Source organism: Cupressus sempervirens, chromosome 10 (genome assembly GCF_028749045.1).
Source record: "Cupressus sempervirens isolate cs-2001-9-10 chromosome 10, ASM2874904v1, whole genome shotgun sequence".
Classification (NCBI taxonomy): Eukaryota; Viridiplantae; Streptophyta; class Pinopsida; order Cupressales; family Cupressaceae; genus Cupressus; species Cupressus sempervirens.
The window spans coordinates 800,532,654-800,554,372 of NC_143127.1; the positions used below are offsets into that span (position 1 = coordinate 800,532,654).

A 21,719-nucleotide genomic window follows, 5' to 3' on the forward strand; every position below is an offset into this window, starting at 1 on the left:
TGGTCAACATGGGTGACATGGACATAGTACTTGGGATGCAGTGGCTACATTCATTGAAGGTGGTTACCCTGAGATTAGAGGATATGGAGATACAATTCGAAATAAATGGTAGGATTCATGTGCTAAAGGCTATCCGTAATGGAGACATCAGGACTATCTCATTTAGGCGGCTGGAGAGATTAACTAGGCATAATGATATAGAGTGGGCAGCAGTTTGTACTTTGATACCTACACAGGAGGAGCAACATAAGGTGGAATATCATCCTGATATTCAGAAGTTGAGGATTAAGTACGAAAAGGTATTCAGTGAGATTCCACCAGGCAGGCCACCGGACAGAGGTATTGAGCATATTATTGAACTAGAGGAAGGTGCTAAACCTATCATGATCACACCATATCGACATCCAAAGCGACTCAAGGATGAGATCGAAAGGACCATTGAGGAGTTGCTAGCTATGGGGCACATCCGACCTAGTAAGTCACCTTTTGCATCTTCTGTTGTTTTGGTAAAAAAGAAGGATGGAACGCTTCGGATGTGTATTGATTACAGGGCATTAAATAAGAGAACCATTAAGAATAGGTATCCTATTCCTCGCATTGATGAGTTGATAGATGAATTGCATGGGGCCTGTTATTTCACGAAAATTGATTTGAGATCAGGATATCACCAGATCAGAGTCCGTGAACAGGATGCTAAGAAAACTGCTTTCAGATGTCATTGTGGGCACTTTGAGTTTGTAGTCATGCCTTTCGGCCTGACCAATGCACCTGCCACTTTCCAGTCCACTATGAACAGAGTTTTCCACCATCAGTTGAGGAAATTCGTGCTGGTGTTTTTTGATGACATTTTGATCTATAGCCGATCATGGCAGGAGCATCTAGAGCATTTGGAGACGGTGTTGAGCATTCTACAGAAGGAGTCCTTGTATGCAAAGGAGTCCAAATGTGACTTAGGGATGACCGAGCTGTTATATTTAGGACACATCATTAGTGCAGAGGGAGTGCGGATGGATCCTGAAAAGATTCGCGCTATTGTTGATTGGCCTCCACCAGAGAACCTTACACAGTTAAGGGGGTTGCTTGGTTTATGTGGTTTTTATCGCAGGTTTGTCAGTGGCTACTCACGACATGCAGCTCCCATGACAAATTTACTGAAAAAAGGGGAATTTGTGTGGACTCAGAAGGCACAGGACTGTTTTATGAGATTTAAGGAGATAATGACTACGTGCCCAGTTCTAGCATTACCTGATTTCACGAAGCCATTTGAGCTTCAATGTGATGCATCTGGAGAGGGAGTAGGTGCTGTACTTATGCAGAATAAGCACCCCATAGCTTATGAGAGCAGGAAGCTCAGAGGCCCTGAGCGTTCATTCAGTATATATGATAAGGAGATGTTGGCCATCATGCATGCTTTGGCCAAATTCAGACAATATCTTGTGGGTAGCAAATTTTGTATTAAAACTGATCATAACAGTCTGAGGCATTTCTTGGGACAGCAGGACCTGAATGATCGCCAACAAAAGTGGGTAAGTAAGTTGCAGGCATATGATTCTGACATCTCATATGTCAAGGGAACTCAGAATGTTGTTGCAGATGCTCTATCTCGAAGGCCACACCTCACTCTTATGGTTCAGATATCAGAGGATTGGCGACACTTGATTATAGCAGAGTATGCCAGGGATACATGGGCCTCCGATATAGTAGAGGGAACAGTGATTGATACCAGATACACACTTGTGGATGATTTGATCATTTACAAGAACAGGATTTACCTAGTCCCAGGATCGAAGGTTAAGCAACTGATTATGAGAGCACTTCACGACTCACCGACAGCAGGCCATCCCGGGTACTTCAAGACTTACAAGTCAGTTCGAGAGCGGTTCACTTGGAAAGGGCTGAAAGCTGACGTTTTGCAGTATGTTCGAGAGTGTCTTGTTTGCCAGCAAAACAAACAAGAACACAGCCATCCGGCAGGGCTCCTACAGCCACTTCCGATTCCCGACAGGAAGTGGGAATGCATCTCCATGGACTTTATCACAGGTTTGCCCAAGGTACAAGGACGAGATTGTATTTATGTGGTGGTAGATAGATTAACGAAATATGCTCATTTCTTTCCTATCACCACTGCACATTCAGCAGCTCAGGTGGCAGAGGTTTTCTTTCGGGAGGTTTTCAGATTGCACGGCTTGCCTCAGAACATTGTGAGTGATAGGGATAGCCGTTTCATGACTCACTTTTGGCAGGAGGTATTCCGGTTATGTGGCACGGAGCTTACACCCAGCACTAGCTATCACCCACAAACCGATGGTCAGACAGAAATTGTGAACAAATGGGTGGAAGGGTATTTAAGGAATTATGTGGCAGCTCAGCAGCGAGCTTGGGTCAGATGGATATATCTCTGCGAGTATTGTTACAATACTACATATCATATGACTATACAGATGACACCCTTCATGGCACTTTACGGTTATGAAGCACCTAGTTTCTTGGATTTGTTGTTGAGCGACAGCCGGGTACCCAGTGCAAGTGAATTATTACAGGAGAGTAAGGATATAGTTGCTACCCTCAAAGACAATATTGCAAGAGCTCAGAACCAGCAGAAGCAGTATGCAGACCAGAAGAGAACTGAGCGTAGTTTTGAGGTAGATGATATGGTTTACCTCATGTTGCAGCCATACAGGCAATCTACTCTTAAGAAGAGTGGGGCAGAGAAACTTAAGCCACGCTATTATGGACCATTCAGGATTATCAGGCGAGTTGGTGAAGTGGCTTATGAGTTGGAGCTTCCCGCAGACAGCAGAGTGCACAATGTGTTTCATGTGTCACGCCTCAAGAAGGCGTTGGGTCAGAATGTGGTGCCTGCTGCAGTATTACCTCCTTTAGACGATGAGGGAAAATTGATTTTAGTACCAGAATCCATCCTGGAGAGCAGAGAAAAGCAGCTTCGTAGAAGGGTGATCAGAGAATACTTGGTTAAGTGGAAAGATTTACCTGTTGAGGATGCTACTTGGGAGGGGGAGGCTATTTTGCAGCACCCGGCGTTGAGATTGCTTGAGGCCAAGCAATTTCAGGAGGGGCGGACTGTAATGTCCCCTCTTTAGTTCGACATGGCATTGATCATGGATTTGCCTATTCCAGACTCTCATAGGCAAATGGTGTGGAAAGAGAGTCAATTCTGCGGATCAGATAGTCATATCTTGCTCTTGAAGAAGTGTTAAGAGGTTATATTTTATCATTATGTGATATTGGGGCCCACATGTTATAATTTTAATTTGAGTTGCACTTTTTATTTTATAAAATTACTTTATTATAAAAAGTGCATTATAATGAGAAATTATAAAGGATGTTTCTAGAAGTTCTAGCAACTTCTTAGAAAAGTGAATAAATAGAGGGCTGGGCCTCTCATTTGGACATGCTTGGATTGGAGAACTCTTCTACTTCTTCATTGTGAAGACATTTGTGGACTTTGGATCTGCAAATTATTCGATCTTTGGGAACGAATCACTCCCTTGGATTGGCAACTTTGAGGGTGTGAAATATCACCTGAATTGTTGCATAATTGGAGTTGGTATTCAGCCATCTCATTGGAGCTTATTGAGAATTCGTTGTTAGGGTTTGTTTTTGGTTGGAATAAGGATTTCAGATTTGCCCTATCATTGGAGAAGCATTTGACAAGAGTTTGAAGACAGAATAAGTGCATTTTCAGAATTGGCAAAGCAGGGTTCGGAACCACATAATTGCTCATATCTCCTCAACCCCTTGGAGTTATTTTTTATGGTTTTACAGGGTTACTACCTAACCCTAGGCGCCCATTTTCCTTGCATTTGGGGGTCCCAAAACCCTAATATTATTTTATTTCAGCAGCCGTACAGGTACGGCCTGGTACGGCCCTGCTAGTTTGGGCAGCAGCAACAAATTAAGGACAGTTTGGGGGTGCGGTTGGAGGTCTTCATCAACGATCTGCAGCAAAACGTGGTGTTCTTCCATAGTTCTTCAAACCAGGTTCTTGCATTCTGAAATATATGTCAATTTTTGGGTAAATTTGCTGTCATACAGTCATTGTAATAATCAGTCCAGAATTGGTAATAAAATAATTTCAGAATTTATTGCATTGTAATTGAAATATAGTTCAATGGTTTTATATATATTGTAATTCTGTGATTATATTCTGAAAGTATCAAATCTGAAATTACCATATTCTGAATATTGTTACTGTTACACGCCAAGTGTTTGACAAAATTCCTAAGTTCAGTTTGAGGGTTTCTGTGGCCTTTATAGAGAGGGTCATTACAAGATACCCTTGAGAATATGTTTGATAGAACTAGTGGTACCTGGACTGAACCTGTTAAAATCCTTTATGCAGTTAGATTATTATCACAGAAATTAAGAAATTGGTGGAACAACTTGCTAGATTCTAAACCTATAAACTCCCAAGATGAGGATTTTGCATATGTAAGCAAAAAAGTTATGGGGAAGAAAGATATATTTGCTGAAATTTTTGAAAGTTTTAATCTTTTGCTTATTGATCTTTTATGTGCAAAGATTAATAATCAAGTATTAGGAGCAAATAAAAAATGGTGCAGTCTATGAAGCTTAAGAATTTAGCAAAGGTTCATGAATATAATCTGGTGTTTGAAAGTATATGATTGCAACAAATAAAATGCATCATTTCACAACAAAGCAATTTGAATTATCTTCGTTGTGGACTTGGAAAATGGTCAAAAGACTATATCATCAAGAAAGAACATTTAACAGTGGCCCAATGCACATTTGCAGAGTTAAAAAGGTTTATTGGCTGTAAATTGGAGAAACAATACTTGCGAGGAGTTCTACAAGCCAATAAAGATGAGTACAATTATACTTACGATTTGAGGAAATTTTACAATAATCCACCAATCAATCAATTAGTTGATTTCACTCAACTTAAGCAACTTAAGAAAGGATGTTGTAGAGGAGATCAAAAGTGTCACTGCAAGAAATGCTCCAAACGCCATCATAACGAAGAATATACTTTTAAAAAGAGAAACATGGTAATTATGGATATAGGAAGAGATACAAAGACATAATTACATACAAAAAAAGGTAAATTTTCAAAACACACCCCTCCATACATACTGAAGAAATGAAATAAAAAGGCTCCTAAGAGAATTAAGTGTTTTATCTATAAAGGACCTCATTATGCAACTAACTCTCATAAGAAATTGAATCCTAGAACTAAGATTTATGCAATCTGTGAAAGAGAAAACCAAGATTGGGATATCGTACATACAAAAGAATCATTCTGATGATTTAGATAGTCTGTATGAAGTAAAAAAACTTGTTCCTAAGATGGGAAATGTGTTAAGGTTTAAGGAGCAAATGAGGAGATATGAACAAAGAGATTCATCATCTGAATCTTCATCTTCTGAAGAAGATTCCATTGAAAAATAGGTAGAAGACTTCATCATTAGGAAAAAAACATTTAACAGTCGCTCAATTTACATTGAGTTAAAAAGGTTTATTGACTGTAAACTAGAAAAACAATGCCAGTTAGGAGCTCTACAAAACAGTAAAGATGAGTACAATTATAATTGTAATCTGAGGGAATTTTACAATAATCCACCAATCAATCAATTAGTTGATTTCACTCATCTCAAGCAATTTATGAAAGAAGGTTGTAGAAGAGTTTGAAAGTACCATTACAAGAAATACCCCAGATCCCATCATGATGAAGAATATACTTTTAAATAAGAGCAAACAAGATAAGTATGGATCTAGGAAGAGATACAAAGTCATTCCATACAAAAATGGTAAATTTTCAAAATACACCCCACCATACTTGACAAAGAAACAAAATAAAAAGGTTCCTAAAAAAATTAAGTGTTTTATATGCAAAGGACCTCATTATGCAGCTGATTGTCCTAAGAAATTGAATTCTAGAAGAAAATTCAAATAATATTGATTTGTTGTCAAATCATGCATTTTATTTGTTGCAATCGTGTATTTTTCAAACAATAGATTATATTCATGAAACTTTGCTAAATTCTTAAGCTTCATAGACTGCAAGAATTATCCCATCTTTCATTGCTATATCCATGTCAATTTTCTTGACAGATTCTCATGGTTCATTAGTCTATAGCTAATAATATCCTAAAAAATCCAAATCTATTTCTTTTAAATCTCCTACTGAATTATGTATAGAAGAGTCTGGTTTTGAATCACTAAAAAAGACATTTCAAAAGTATGTCCATCTTGTGTCTCTCCTTCTGATTCTTTATTTACATACCTAGGCTCATCCATATATACAGGTACAAGTTGCTCTTCCTCATTTTCTTGCTCTCGAAGCCAATCAATAAATTCATCTTCTTTATGTAGCCAAATTCTGCTCTTTGCCTTTTGTCAAAATAATTTTAGGAGATGTTTTTGCTTTACAAGAAGAAGATTCAATAACCCCTGTTTCAATCGTCTTCATTTTTTAACTTGTTAACATTACTATTTTTTGGCATGTTTTTGCTTTACGAGAAGAAGATTCAACAATTTTTTTTCAGTTGTCTTCAGTTTTCAACTTATTGACATTACCATCTTTTTGGCTTTTGATTCAGGGACCAAGCTTTTCTTTTTCTCTTCTTCTGATAAACTGTCTCAGCTAGATCGATGTTTTCTAAGTTTTTTAATAACTAGCTGAATTTTGTCTAATTTGTTGAATATTGTACATATGAGAGCCTTTTGTTCATCTTCTTTGAAAACTCAAATCTTTGTTGGTTTGCATAGATGTATTGCAAATAATCATCTTGGTGTGAAAGAGTAGATATTATATTTTTAACATCTTAGTGCTCCTGTCTGGCCTAATAGCTTACAGTTGCTATGTCGTTCATCAAAAAAGTAGTCTATTTTTCTATTTTGTGAGATTATAAAAGAGATTGTGTTTAGTCTAGCATAGTTGTCTAAACTTGTGTTTCTAATATTTCTTATATCTATAGCCATATCATCTAAATTATCTTGAGCAGAGATCATCCATTGTGCCATCCCCTTCGGACTTTTGAATTTTCCTATTTTTCACCCAAATACACATGAAGTTTGGCCTCATATTTACCCCGTAGTTTTTTGGCTGGATTTACAACTATAAAGGTTTCAGGTGTAGGCCACTGACCTAGTTCGTAGCCAACTACTTGTTTTTTTTACGCTTTGTTTCGAGTTTATAAATGCTTTTCATTATTGACTCTAGGGAGCCATTCTTTTATCAAACCATATTATTCTCCCATCATAGTAATCTTTATCCTACACAAGAAACGAACGGAGCTACTTAAGTCTGCTTAAGTTGTCTTGCTGTCCCATAGGCTATTTTTAGCCTCGCGGACATTAAAATTTTATCTATCTATCTATCCTTCCTTTTACCTTTCCCTTATTTTATTTTCTCTTCTTCCTTGAGAGTCAAAGCTAACTTTTGATTGACCTACTGAGCTAATTTATCCATTAACTCAGGATTACCATTCAGAGAATGTGGCTAGGGAAGCTTTTGAGGAATAAGGACAACTAAGGGTTTCTTATATATAGCAAATCAACTGGATGACCCTAACTTTTCTTCAGGACAATAATCTATATACGGCTAATTAAAGGTGCTTGGGAAGTTCTTGGATAAAGAATATGAACTTGTAGATAGGCTAGGTTTGCTACAAGTAGACTTTGGTCATTATTCAAAGAAGGTTTCATCAGGTAGTGCTTGAAGTCTTAGAAACTCTACTTTGAACACAAGGTTTAGTTGACCACAAATTGTGGGGTGCTGTAGGTAATTCTTGGAATCTAGGTTGTGAATGTGTTATAAGTTTTTCAATGAGTAGGAATTCTATGTCAAACATTTCATGATTAATATGTCTCCCATAATCTAGAATATTTGAATTACCTTCTAGCAGATGATGGCTGCTATTTGCATCAAGTTTTGATATCCATTCTCCTTTTTGCAGATGATGTGGTACTTCTGGCCACTTCCCCCAACAATTTACAGAGATTCCTTGATGGGTTGGCTTCTTTTTGTGATCAGCATCCACTCATGGTCAATTTGAGTAAGGCTCGGGTTATGATCTTTAACTACTTAAAGATCTCTCATCTTCATTTCTTCTTTCAGGGGCAGGAGGTTGAGATTACTTATTCTTACATGTATCTCGGGGTGAAGTTCTCGAAACCCGCTTTAGCTTGAGACCAACTATTCAATCTAGAGTCAGTAAGGGCATGGGTTCCCTAGCCATGCTTGAAAGACAATACTTCAAATATTTCAAGACATTTCGTCCAAGCTGTCCCTCTTGGATTCCTTGATTTGGTTGACCGTTCTCTATGGCTCGGTGGTTTGGGGGCCTCTTCCTCTTAGATTGGGCCTCTATAGAGCATATTCAAACGTTGCTTTTATGGTGTATCATTAGATGTCACAGCCTCACCCCCCACAGCATTATCTTGGCCGAGTTTGGAGCTCATCCTTCAAACTTGCGGCCATTTTTTTACTTGATTTGGTTTCTTCACTGGCTTCGGGGTTTTGCGGATTCAGTTGTCGACCGGCACAGATATTCTTACCTGGCCTACTGTTCTTCTGTTACGGTTATGAGATCCGATACTAGCACTACATCTCACTATTGGTACACCCAAGCTACCTCTCTATTGAGTTCGATTGGGATTGAGATTGACCGTCTTTCTCCATACCAGTTTTCGCTGGATGCTCCTACTCACCTCCTTCCCTCACGACAGGAGTTGTTTGAGCATGTCAAACAGGATATTTATAGACAGTACATTATCACTACCTGGCATAATCCTCCAGGTGGATTACGTCCAAAGATGGCCTTTTATGCTGAGCATTTTCTTGAGATTCAGAACCGGATTATTGTCTGCCCTGCTTATCTTTACCGGCACTGGGGTCATACCCTGTGTTTCTCCTTGGGCTCCTTCAAAGTTGGCTCCCACCGTCTTCAGATCCAGACCAATCACTATATGGATAGAGATGACCAAATCTGTCGGCTGTGTACTTTGGCGGAGGTTGAGACTGAGACTCACTTTATATTTCGTTGTCCTATCTACTATGAGATCAGAGGGAGATTTTATTGCCTATTCAGAGATTGCTTTTCTCTTTCAGCGTTCTTCAGCTATATTGACCAGCAATGCCTTGCACTTTACCTCCCTCCCTCCGGGAGGCCACCCAGCTCCGTGAGCATACCCTGCAGTCACTCATACCTTAGTGCCATATCTCAAATCAGTTCATCACTGCCTTTTTCTCCCCCCTATCTCCACCACGGGGCACGAATAGGCCATCCAGTATCACTCACTCTAGATTAGTGAGACATTGCACCAATCTTTCCAAGTAGCGACACTCCTCCAACAGTTCTCGGTGACGATCTAAGACTTTGGATTGTCCACGGTTATACCCTTTTGTGACCGATTTCTTTATACCAAGGAAGGATCCCTAGTCCTTACCTTGAACACCATTTGGTGCCCCTGCTTTGGTCGGCTCTTTTGTTTGTATGCTCAGTCCCATAAACCCTTGTGGTTTTTTGTTGGACATTAATATTATTATTGTATCTTATCTGTCTTCTCTGGATAACTTACTCGAGTCTGAAAATTAGGAGGGAAGACTGCATTCAACAATCTATACATTAATTGGCATAGACAAAATCAGGCTGAAGATCAATATCTTTAACCTACAATAAAAGACAAAAGGCAAATTCGACATATTTGTCTTCTAAGCTAATCATGAGATTAGGATGAATAGAAAGGCGACCATAGCTGTCTTTGGACTCGTCCAATGCTTTCATAAGGATCCCACAGAGCTGGGATGTGATAAATTGGTCCCATATTCTACAAGGAGTATCAACAAGACTTCCAAAATACTCAACCACCTATATCATAGTTAAGATGGGGATGGCCAATGATATCAACATAAGAAAAATGAAAATGGAAGCACCCAATGATATCATGCCATCTCTTTATATCAGCAGGAAGCACAAATGGAAGATAGACAGGACAAATTCCAGTTCTAGACACCCTAAGGTTTAATTCAGATTGCCTAACCGAAAGCATCATTTTAGCCTTAATTCCCTTTTTAGGCTACAACTCTGAAATCTTGACTTCTGGAAATTTAAAATTCCCTTTTTTTTAGCATATTCATCTATATCCTCAAAATAATTATGAATTACAAAAGACAGAATTGCTTGCATTCATTGATCTTTGACTAGCCATTGCTGAAAGAGTTTACTTACTTCGGCTTCACTCCTTTTGCTGCTACATTTTCTGACTCATTGTTCACCCTTTACATGCCTTTACTTTGGATTCACCACTGGATTTATGGACATATAGCAGATCCACAACTACTTGTGAGTTATCAACCAATGAAGCTTAACTCTTCAAAATGACCTTTCAAACTATGAATACAAATAGACTCTCTTGGTTCTGATACCAATTTTAGGAGAGGACTCTTATATGAGAAACATATGTGAAGCACTCTTATCTGAGAAATTTATGTGGAATGATTTCAAGGAAGGACTCTTATTGGAGAAACTTATGTGAAGGACTCTTATGTGAGATATTTATGTGGAATGCTCTTATGTGAACTGCATGCAAATGGAAGGCAAATACATGTGATCAGTAAATGGACAAAACGAAATACACACAGATTTCAAATCTTAAGATGAAAAACGGCAGAGGTTGGTGGCTGAATGGCTATGGCTTCTTTCTATTGATATTCAAAATATAACATTACAGAATGAGAGCATGAGTCATGAAAGCCAGTTTGGTTTCTGATATCTCATAAGAGATAGAGCATACTCCCTATGGCCTTATTAGACTCTATAATTAAGATTCTAGGACTCAGACTCACTCCTTAATTTTTTGATGGCTCAAATGAGTTTACAAGGCCTTATTTATAGCATTTGGAAGCCAAGGGGTAGATGGAAGTGATAGATGGTTTACTGGTAGATATAGGTGATAGCTGGTGATTATAAGTAGATATGAGTGGTAGATCTGGTGAAAAGTTAAATTGAAAAGTAGATAGTGGAGAGATAGGTAGGAATTTTGGAAGGCAGTGGTGTAATGTCCCCGTTTTGGTTGGCATCATTTTGCGTGCCAGATCAGTCTATCACAGACTCTCGTAGACTGGTGGTTGTGATGAGAGAGTCATTCTAGCGTTTATTTGAGGATTGGATGGCTTATTATGCTCTTGGAGATATTATTTATCATTACTTCTTATATTGGGCCTACATGTTATAATTCTAAGTTGAGTTACACTTTTTATTTTATAAAGTTATTTTATTATAAAAGTGCATTATAATGGGATTTTATAATGGATGTTTCTAGAAGTTTTTAGTAACTTCTTAGAAAAGGATGCTTCTAGAAGTCCTTAGTAACTTCTTAGAAAAGTAAATGAAAAGAGGGCTTGGCCTCTCATTTGGGAGGACAGGAATTGATGATTCTACTACCATTCTCTTTGAGCATTTGTGGCACCATCCAAACTGCGAATATTTAGCATAATCCTTGAGAACGATACCTCTCAAGAGATTGCATAACTAAGGAAGTGAAAGACCTTCTGAAGGGTTGCACTTTGGAAGTGGTATTCAGCTATTTCAAGTTGAGCTTAATTTGTATACTCAAACTATCTAAGGGTTTGAGTTTTAAAAAGCAGTCCAAAAAAGCAGATTCGAAAAAGTAATCCGAAAAACAGATCCGAAAAAGCAGTCCGAAAAGCAGCTCGAAAAAGCAAATCCAAAAAAGCAGATTTGAAAAAACAGTTCGAAAAAGCAAAGCGAAAAAGCAGATCTGAAAAAAGCAAGTGAAAAAGCAAAAAGAAAAAAGCAAAGCAAAAAGACAGCATTGGAGAAAATTATTACAGTTAGCATTGCATTTTAGGTGTTACAAGTTTCAGCTGTAAGTGTGCATTATACCAACATTATCATTTTTTGTAATCCATGTAAATGCCAAAAGTCTTGGCCATATTTCATGAGCATTGTATTAGAAATTTCATTGCAATTAAGGAAATAATAGTTGCTGGTGTCATTTGAGCAATTCAATATCATTATTTATCAGCTAGTTAGTTTACATACCAACTGTTTGTAAAAATGCCAATTGGTTGTAGGTGTTCATTTCTCATGCTTAGATCATATATATGCACTAAATATTGCCAAAATTAGTTGCACAATCAGGTTAGGTCATTGTTTAGTCAATTCAGAGTCTACTTGCAAGCATTCTTATTGATGCTAAGTGAAAGAAAAGAGCTATAAAAGCAAACTGAAATTTTATATCAGTCATATGACCCTTGTATGCAAAGTGTTTTCTTGAACCTTTATCAGCATTTTGGGATCAAATTTGAGCAGGGTCATTACAGTAGTATCAAAGCGGTTTCCTACCAACCTGATTGGGTTATTTCAAATTGAATTCAATTATCAGTATGGCTTTAACAGGAGACAAGGATTTGGAAGAAAGAATGCACAATGTAAAGAAGAAATTAGATTGTCCATTTCAGCGAACAGAGGACCTTCTAAGAACTTTGGAGGAGTTGGAAACTTATTTAGGCAAGTTTGATCAGTCAAGACCCGATGCTATGCAAACAGCGTTATCTCCAGCATTTGGTTCGTTGGTTAAGCCCGGATTATTGAGACATCATGATGAGGTAATAAGACTTACAGCTCTCTCTTGCATTAGTGAAATCATGAGGATAATAGCTTGCCTTAACTCTTATGAAGATCAGATTATGAGAGAGGTACTCCATGCCATGGTAAAAAGCTTCGAAAAGTTGAACAACATCCAAGACCCTTATTTCACAAAGAGGGCAAGATTACTTTAAGTATTTGCAAGGTGTAGATTTGAAAGTATTATGCTGGCAATAGGTTGTATTGGTGACATTTGTAGGATGTTTAATACATTTTGGAATATTATGGACGAGTTTCGTCCCAGCAGGGTATTGGCATCGATGCACTCCATCATGTTCACAATCTTGTTTGAGGAGGAGAATGAAATTTCTAAACTTTTGGCAGAAGACTTATGGTATGTTTGGACAAAAGAGAAGAATTTGTCACCTATGGCATGTACGTGGTTAAAAAGCATGATTGATAGGCCTAAGGATCGTACCTTCCCTATGACAGGCAGAAACTTGTATGAGGAGTTGAACAGACATGTAGATTCGATACAGGGAAACATTAGCACATCTTCAGGTAATAGTTTATTTGCATCATCTTCACAGGCAGAAGGGGTTACAGATGTTGTGCAGGTTGAGCCGGTTGCATCAGAAGGTGATATCACAAGCACACCGAATTGCATCATTGACACAACAGTTGGGCTGGATGAAGTTACAGCAGTTGAGGGTACTGTCATGTTTGAGGATAGTACAGTTGATCAGAAAGTGAGCATTCAGGACTTTGCAGAAAATGAGTATCAAGCACAATTGGATGCTTCTTCACATGAGATAGAGGTTAGTAGCTCTTCACTTGGTTTGGCAAGCCAGCTGAAGACAAGGGACAAGGATATTGTGACAGCTTTATCTCATCATGATAGGATGCATGGATTGATTGAGAATCACATTTGGATGATTCAACTACTGGAGAGATAGAAAGGAGTCACAACAGGTTCTTCTTGTGACGACTTACAAAAAATCAAGGAAGGCATGGAGGCAATGAAGGTAAGTTACATACACCTACTTTCAGATCACGATCATCTCCTTAATCTTGTAGGGATCTATTTAGATGCATTGAAGAAGGAGGAGGAGGTTGACCGACTTTCTCATGAGCTGGAGGATACTCGGAATTCCTTGGTGTGTACTCAGTTGGCTCTCCAGGATTCTGAGAGACATGTGGACGAGCTTTGTCTTGAGGTGACTTCAGTTCGGGAGTTAGCGCGTATAGCAGGGACTCAGTTTCCTTTTACAGTCGAGTCACATGTTGATGATGATATGAGTATGTCTAGCATTCACACTCTGGATTCAAAGACTGTAGACAGGTGTGTGAAGTTAGTTGGTATTGTTCACATTACTCAGGGGAGAAGTTTACTTGAATTGCCAGTTGGTTTTCGTTCATGGATTAGATGTTGGGATCCTTATCTTAGTACTTGGGATCGTTTTGACCGGAGATATCTATCATTCTTTGGTAGTAGTATCTGTTGCACCATCATGGACTTGATTAGTAGTTAGCCAGGTGTAGTTCTCATCCATGCTAACAACTTGTTTGATGCTGGAATTAGTTTTTACACACCTATGTTGGGCATTGTTCATGTATCCAGTGGACCATTCTTGTTGGAATGGGTTGATGATCTCTCAGATATGATAGAGTTTATAGAAGAGTCCCAGGATCTAATTATTACAAATGACACCCAGGGCGATGTTGTGGACAGTTTTGAGGACTTAGTCTCCTCAGCAGTTTCCTTTGATACAGAGGTTTATGTTGATGCTTCAGTCACTCTGTTTGATGATATGAGTTCAGCAATTGGACTGCAGAATTTGGATGGCAGTATTACAGACCATAGCTATTCTGAGGTTACTCCTTTGGACAATGTACCAGGGGTAGAGTATAGGAGTTTGACCAGCCAGCACAATCATGTGTCTAGTCAGCTGAGAGTTAGTGAGCGAGACATTGCTATCATTTGCGAGCATTTCGATGCTGCTCGTCAGTTGTTAGCAGTTTATGGATGGGGTTCTCCTACTAGTGATGAGCAGAGAGGCAATTATCTTTCCTTGACAGAGATCCACTCTTTATGGGAGGCTATCTGGATTCTGAGACAGAATTATATGCAGTTGGTAGCCGACAGAGATTATCTTACGAAGTGGGGTAGTACAGCATATGACGCATTATTAGTCAAGGAAGATGAGGTGAGTGAGCTTACTCAGCAACTCGAGGTGACTTCTAAGTTTCTTAAGAGTACACAGTTGGCTTTCGAGGAGTCATAGTTTCATTTAGCTGAGGTGACCATGGAGTTAGAACGACTTCAGTCTTTACCAAATTCTGTATAGTCACAGCGCGTGGTGTTTGGTGATCCAGGATGTCCATGGTCGAGGTTGATAGAGGCAGTGGAGATGAGGATATATCTGTCCACGACACTAGTATTGGCATATTTGGTTCGTTTCCACTGGGGGTAGGTTCAGCTGAGTTGGACACTGCAGCTGAGCATTGTGGTATGTTTGACTTGGAGGGCACAGAGACTAGTGATGTTGTTGATTCTGCGCCCTTGGCTATATTATCCTCTGGCTTAGCTAATGATCAGTCATAGTTGGTCGTATCACGTCTGCAGGATGAGTCTTTGACTAGGATTGGTTCTTTTTACCGGCATTATACTGCAGGATATGTTCATTGGTTTGCTTTTGATCCATGTGTTGAGGAGTTGATGGCAAACAGGTTTGGTCTGGGCTCTCATTTTTGCTATCTACCGTGTAATGACTATTCACCATCAGCAGTGCATAGGTGTTATGGTTATGAGACAGTGGTCGGTGATCTGCAGAGTTGTGTTAACTGCAGTAGATGTACAGTGTGTGGATTCTCTGTATTTGGTGCAGTTTCATGTTGGAGTGGTCACCATTGTAGCAGAGTTGGAGTGTGCATTCCGCATAACACGGTGGGTTGTGTGGATGGTGTTTATTATGTTGACAGTTTGGGTGATCTACTCTGCTTGGGCTCTGATATTTTGAGAGTTTGTGCCTTGTTGGTTCCTGACTGTGGCAGTAGTGGATTTGGAGTTCAGTTGCACAGTGATTCACGATTCATTCATGGATTCCTCTTGGTCATATTTCAAAGGTTGTTGCGGGAGCATACATTGACTGATAGCAGTATAGTTCATGACTACATTTGGGATCCAGGTGGAGTGATTGGTTTGTTGTTCGGCCATTGCTTGGGGACAAGCAATTTTAGGAAGGGCGGACTATAATGTCCCCGTTTTGGTTGACATCATTTTGCGTGCTAGATCAGTCTATCATGGACTCTCGTAGACTGGTGGTTGTGATGAGAGAGTCATTCTAGCATTTATTTGAGGATTTGATGGCTTATTATGCTCTTGGAGATATTATTTTATCATTACTTCTTATATTGGGCCTACATGTTATTTTTCTAAGTTGAGTTACACTTTTTATTTTTAAAGTTATTTTATTATAAAAGTGCATTATAATGGGATTTTATAATGGATGTTTCTAGAAGTTCTTAGTAACTTCTTAGAAAAGAATGCTTTTAGAAGTCCTTAGTAACTTCTTAGAAAAGTAAATAAAAAGAGGGCTTGGCCTCTCATTTGGGAGGACGGGAATTGATGATTCTACTACCATTCTCTTTGAGCATTTGTGGCACCATCCAGGTCTGCAAATATTCAGCATAATCCTTGAGAACAATACCTCTCAAGAGATTGCATAACTAAGGAAGTGAAAGACCTTCTGAAGAGTTGCACTTTGGAAGTGGTATTCAACCATTTCAAATTGAGCTTAATTTGTATACTCGGACTACTTGAGGGTTTGAGTTTTAAAAAAGCAGTCTGAAAAAGAAGATCCGAAAAAAGCAGTCCGAAAAAGTAAGTCCGAAAAAGCAGCCCGAAAAAGCAAATCCAAAAAAGCAATTCGAAAAAGCAGATCTCAAAAAACAGTTCAAAAAAGCAGATCTGACAAAAGCAAGTGAAAAAGCAGAACAAAAAAAAGCAAAGCAGAAAGACAGCATTGGAGAAAATTATTACAGCCATCTACAACCAGGTTCCTTTGTTAGCATTGCATTTTAGGTGTTACAAGTTTCAGCTGTAGGTGTGTATTATACTAACATTATCATTTTTGTAATCCATGTAAATGCCAAGAGTCTTAGCCATATTTCATGAGCACTGTATTAGAAATTTTATTGCAATTAAGGAGATAATAGTTGCTGGTGTCATTTGAGCAATTCAATATCATTATTTATCAGCTAGTTAGTTTGTATACCAACTATTTGTAAAAATGTCAGTTGGCTGTAGGTGTTCATTTCTCATGCTTAGATCATATATATGCACTGAATATTGCCAAAATTAGTTGCACATTCAGGTTAGGTCATTGTTTAGTCAATTTAGAGTCTACCTGTAAGCATTCTTATTGATGCTAAGTGAAGGAAAGAGCCATAAAAGCAAACCGAAATTTTATATTAGTCATATGACCCTTGTATGCAAAGTGTTTTCTTGAACCTTTATCAGCATTTTGGGATCAGATTTGAGCAGGGTCATTACAGTGGTACCTTTTGGATAATTGGAGTATGTACTTTAGGATAAGAAAGCACGTGTAGGCCCGTTTGAGCCTTTTTTTTTTCTTTAAAATATTTTGAGGACAAATTTTGTCCATAAGACATCATTATTTTGTCTAACAAATTATTTTAGACTATCACTTTTTTAGAACCTACAAAGTGAGAACGGTCCACTTAGGGTTGCATCTTGTTGTCACATCATAACGTGGGTGACATCAGTACACATAAAATCCCTTGTGCTAGCTGAACGGAATTAGATCCATTATATCATCTGGAAGTGGGGCAAAAGGTATATTCCAATCCTCTAATCTTTGTTGGAACTGGGAAAACATAATCTAATTGGACCACATAATCATCTGCAAAAGCCCAATATAACTCAATATATCTGACCAAAGTTGTCAGGCGAGAGGCAGGTTTACATTTCCTCAATCTCAATATTTTCCTGCCATCTAGACATTAGAAGGTATAACTGTATTCTAGATCAATTGGTTGACTCGGTGAGCAATTCGGACTCTAGATCGACCTCCACTAGAGTGATCAGAGAGAAGTGTCCAAAATTTGTCTAGTTCTAAGAGGAAGGTTCTAATGAACAAAGACTAGATCATTTACCCTCGTCACAAGCAAGCTATTACACCTCTTTGAGTGGATGTGCACAAACATTCTCTAGTTGCAATCACATCCAGAAGTGTTGTGGTGACTCAATATGAGGATGGCAATTTTTAGATGGTTTTGGGGTTGTAGGCTCAAACATTTGTCACAATCTATCTGAAAAAAGGAAAAGAAAAAAAAAGGGTCTCATTTCCAACTTTGAGGCTAGATTATAAAATCAAAATGCATTAGCCGTCAACTTAACAATCTAAGTTTAACATGTATTTCTACCTAGCTATAATTCTGTCTGAGCATCTTTGCACATCTTGATTATGGAAATCGCCCCTCCTACATTATTAGATGCATCTATCTCGTGCACTGTCATTGTGCTATTAGTAGACATATTTTAATATACAGACCACAAAGGACCTCCTCACCCACCCTAAAATTATTGTAGAAACACAATGTCGTACTGAGGAAATAAGTTGCAGCATGGATGGGCTTATGATGAAGTTGGTTTTACCATAATGTTGGATCAAGAAAATAAGTTGCTACATGGATGGGCTTATGAAGTTGGTTTTTCCATCTCCTATCATTCATCTAGTATGGTGCCATTCTTATTCTCAATTTATGCATATATAGATCTAATGTCCTCCTTGGCCATATCCATGCTCTTGTATATGTACCTCATAGGATAACTATTGTGGGCTTCGTGACTTGAAAAAATTGTTAAATAAAAATAGTTAGGTCACAAGAGTGTGAAAATAAGCAAAATTATAAAGTTGCAAACAAAACAAAAATATGCACATAAAATCATTTAATAAATCTAAATATTAAATATATAATAAATTTACCTACACAATCTCTGTACAAGAGGTCCAAAAACTTGCCTCATCAAAAATGCAATCTGCCACATCCATCCCTACACTGGTTGTAGCATAGCATGAGGAAGTTTAATCATTACCAACAAACATGCACCTCAAACTCATCTTTGATTTCATCAAGGATTTTAGTGCAAGGAAATTTGAGACAAATCTTGTGATACTAAGATGAACCAACTCCTTTTTGTTGAAGTATAGCTTCAGTCAAAGTAATACTGAACATTTCAAACTGCTTTTATGATTATATTGAAGGTAAGAATAAATAGATACATATATGTGTGTGTCTGTGTGAATGTTTGAGTGCAATTAATATTCCACTTCACTTGTTATTGAACATATTACCATCACCGATTTATATCGGATGTTAAGCATTGGTTATAATTTGAATCAGGCGTGATTACTGCCACCGATCATTAACTTAGTAATTGCATTGTTATCAAAGGATAATCAAGTAGTCATGCCCCTACAGGGACATGACCCTTCGTTGGTTTGTATAATATCATTGCTTCGGTGGGGACTTAACATATATCAATCACAAGTCATATATGCAGTCCCAGCGATCTTTCTATCTTGCAAATTATTGAAGAATAGAATACTAATCCTCATTCAAGTAGAAGATTCTCCAAGCATTGAATACTATTTTGAAGTTGCAGATCTATAAATCACAATCTGAGATCAAGTAATCTCATTTATTACAATCTAAAATATAGTTTATTTCTATCAGAGATCCTATGCATTAACACTTTTGCCCCATGTATTGCCTCATAATGCTAAGGACCAATGCATGACTGTAGATAAATTTGCAGATATTTTGGCTATATCAACGCATTCTTTCAGCCATTCAAGATTACCAATATCCTCCAGTATGAGGTCAAGACAATGGGTCGCATATGGAAACCAAAAAAAAAAATATTGGATGCCTCTTGATCAAAAGTTTACTTACAGCAATTTTAAATTAATTAGAAATTTAGATGTGATAAGAAAATTTTAAATAAGTTTTTGGGTGTCTCTCTAAAACTTAACAATTTCCCTGTAGCTACATAGCTTGTTGCATTATTTGTCACCATCTGCACCACATTTTCTTCCTCCACCTCATGTATGAGTTCCTCAATAGCCACACATAAGTATGTGGCATTTTTTGCGTGCGAGGAAGCACAAATGGACTTCAAAAACATAGTGGATCATGAGAATAAATCAAAAATAATAATCAATGATCACTGATCAATCAATAAATCAAAATTTAAATTATTCAATGCATTTAAGGAAGTAGAATGATTAATAACCTGCTCAAGAAACAAGAAAATTTAGGAGTCTCCTATTCCTCCTATCTATCATCCAACAATAAGTCAAGATGCTACAACCCTTTTAGCTCCAAGACTCTTGGTGGTCCTCTAGCTAAACTTTCATATCATAAACCATTTCTAACAATAGGTGGCAACTTAACTCAATATTAATAGGGGTTTTAAACCTTGACCCACAAATGGTTATAGCATCTATCATGCCTTGCCAATAAGGAGACCTATCACAAATAGATTATTATTAGACAAAGAAGAGTTCAACTTCAAATTTTAAATTTTAAAATTTAATTTTAAACTTAATTCAATCAAATCAAAAAGATTTAATTGGCTGCACTAAATGGAATGTTGTAAAAGTACCAAAACTTGCAAATTTATTTTCTTGTAGTAGCGGGGGTTGTACACTAGGACTAGTGTGTTGCACAAAATAATTGTTCAACCTTGATCTCAAGCTCCAAACTCTAGGACCAAGGGTAACAGTGTCACTAGGCGCATAAGAGACAAAAGCACAAGCACTAGCAGAAGCACTTGGACGAAAGGAAGGCATTGAAAAACCCTCTCCAACATAGCTTACGAATGCAGATGTAGATATGGATGTGGATGCAGATGCAAATGAACAAGAATCAATAGCATTTAACTCTTCTAATTGCCTCTTCTTATCATTGTCATGTATGTCGTCAATATGGTATTTAAATCTATTAATGCCACCATGATTAATTTCTTTACAAAACATACATTTTGTTTGACTTCTTGTTATACCATGATTAATATATTTACAAACAAACTACCATGTGCATTGTGTTTTGTAAAGTTAAAAACTAAGAAAAAATCAACGATCTCTACATTTGTGTCATAGTTCCAAAAATCGCCATGAAATCGCCGAAATCGCGATAAGATTCATGGCTCACGATTTTTTTGGAATCGGAAATCGCTGGTGGCAATTTTTTCCTATGAATCGCCTGAATCGCCAAAATCGGCGATTCATGGCAAAAATCGCCAAAATCGCCATCGTGAATCTTCAGAAATCGGCCGCGGCAGCAAGGATAGAAAGTTTAATTTTTAAAAAAAAACACATGTTTTATTTTCTTTCTAAGTTGACTTTCCTCTTTGTTATAACCCTAAAGAGCCTTCTATTTGCTTAGTATGAGTAGAAGAGAGGAAGAGTGAGAGAGAAGAAGAGAAAAGAGAATCCATAGGTTTCCAACTGGCAAGAAGGAAGAGCACCAAAGAGATCAGAAGTCCATCTGGGGAGGCCATAAATTGCATTGGGAGCATTAAGGAGTCAATATCAACACTCCTCAACTCATTTGCAAGAGGTAAGTGTTGGTTTTTATTTTGCATGTTAGTGTAGTATGCATTTTTTGTTAAATTTTTTTAGTGTTCATTTGCAAATCTTGAAAGTTTTTTATTTTTACTAAATTGCAAACCAGGGTTTGTTGTTTTGTAGTTTTTGTTTATTAGTTGCAAACTTTGATTTTTTACATGAATTTTTTTATTGCAGCAGCCCTTCGCTTTCATTTTCCAATTTCCACAATGGGTAAAAAAGATGAATGCTGGAAATATAATGAAGAGTTTCCTGGGAGAACCAAATATCAAACAAAATGTATATTTTGCAAAGAAAAAATAAATTCGGGAGGTATCTATAGATTGAAATACCACATTGCTGGCATACCTGGCCATGATGTCACAGTTTGCACTCATCAAACCGCTGAGGCAAAACGCTCTTGTTTAGTGGCATTAGAAAAAATTGAACAAGACAAGTTGACTAAAAAAATGCAACTTGAAGGGTT

General features: G+C 37.8%; 1 protein-coding gene across 1 annotated transcript in view; it reads right to left on the reverse strand.

Moving 5' to 3' along the window:
* The window catches only part of PYD2 (pyrimidine 2), a 185,099-nt gene that overhangs the window by 142,761 nt on the left and 20,619 nt on the right, over positions 1 to 21,719 (reverse strand). The window lies entirely within an intron of this gene.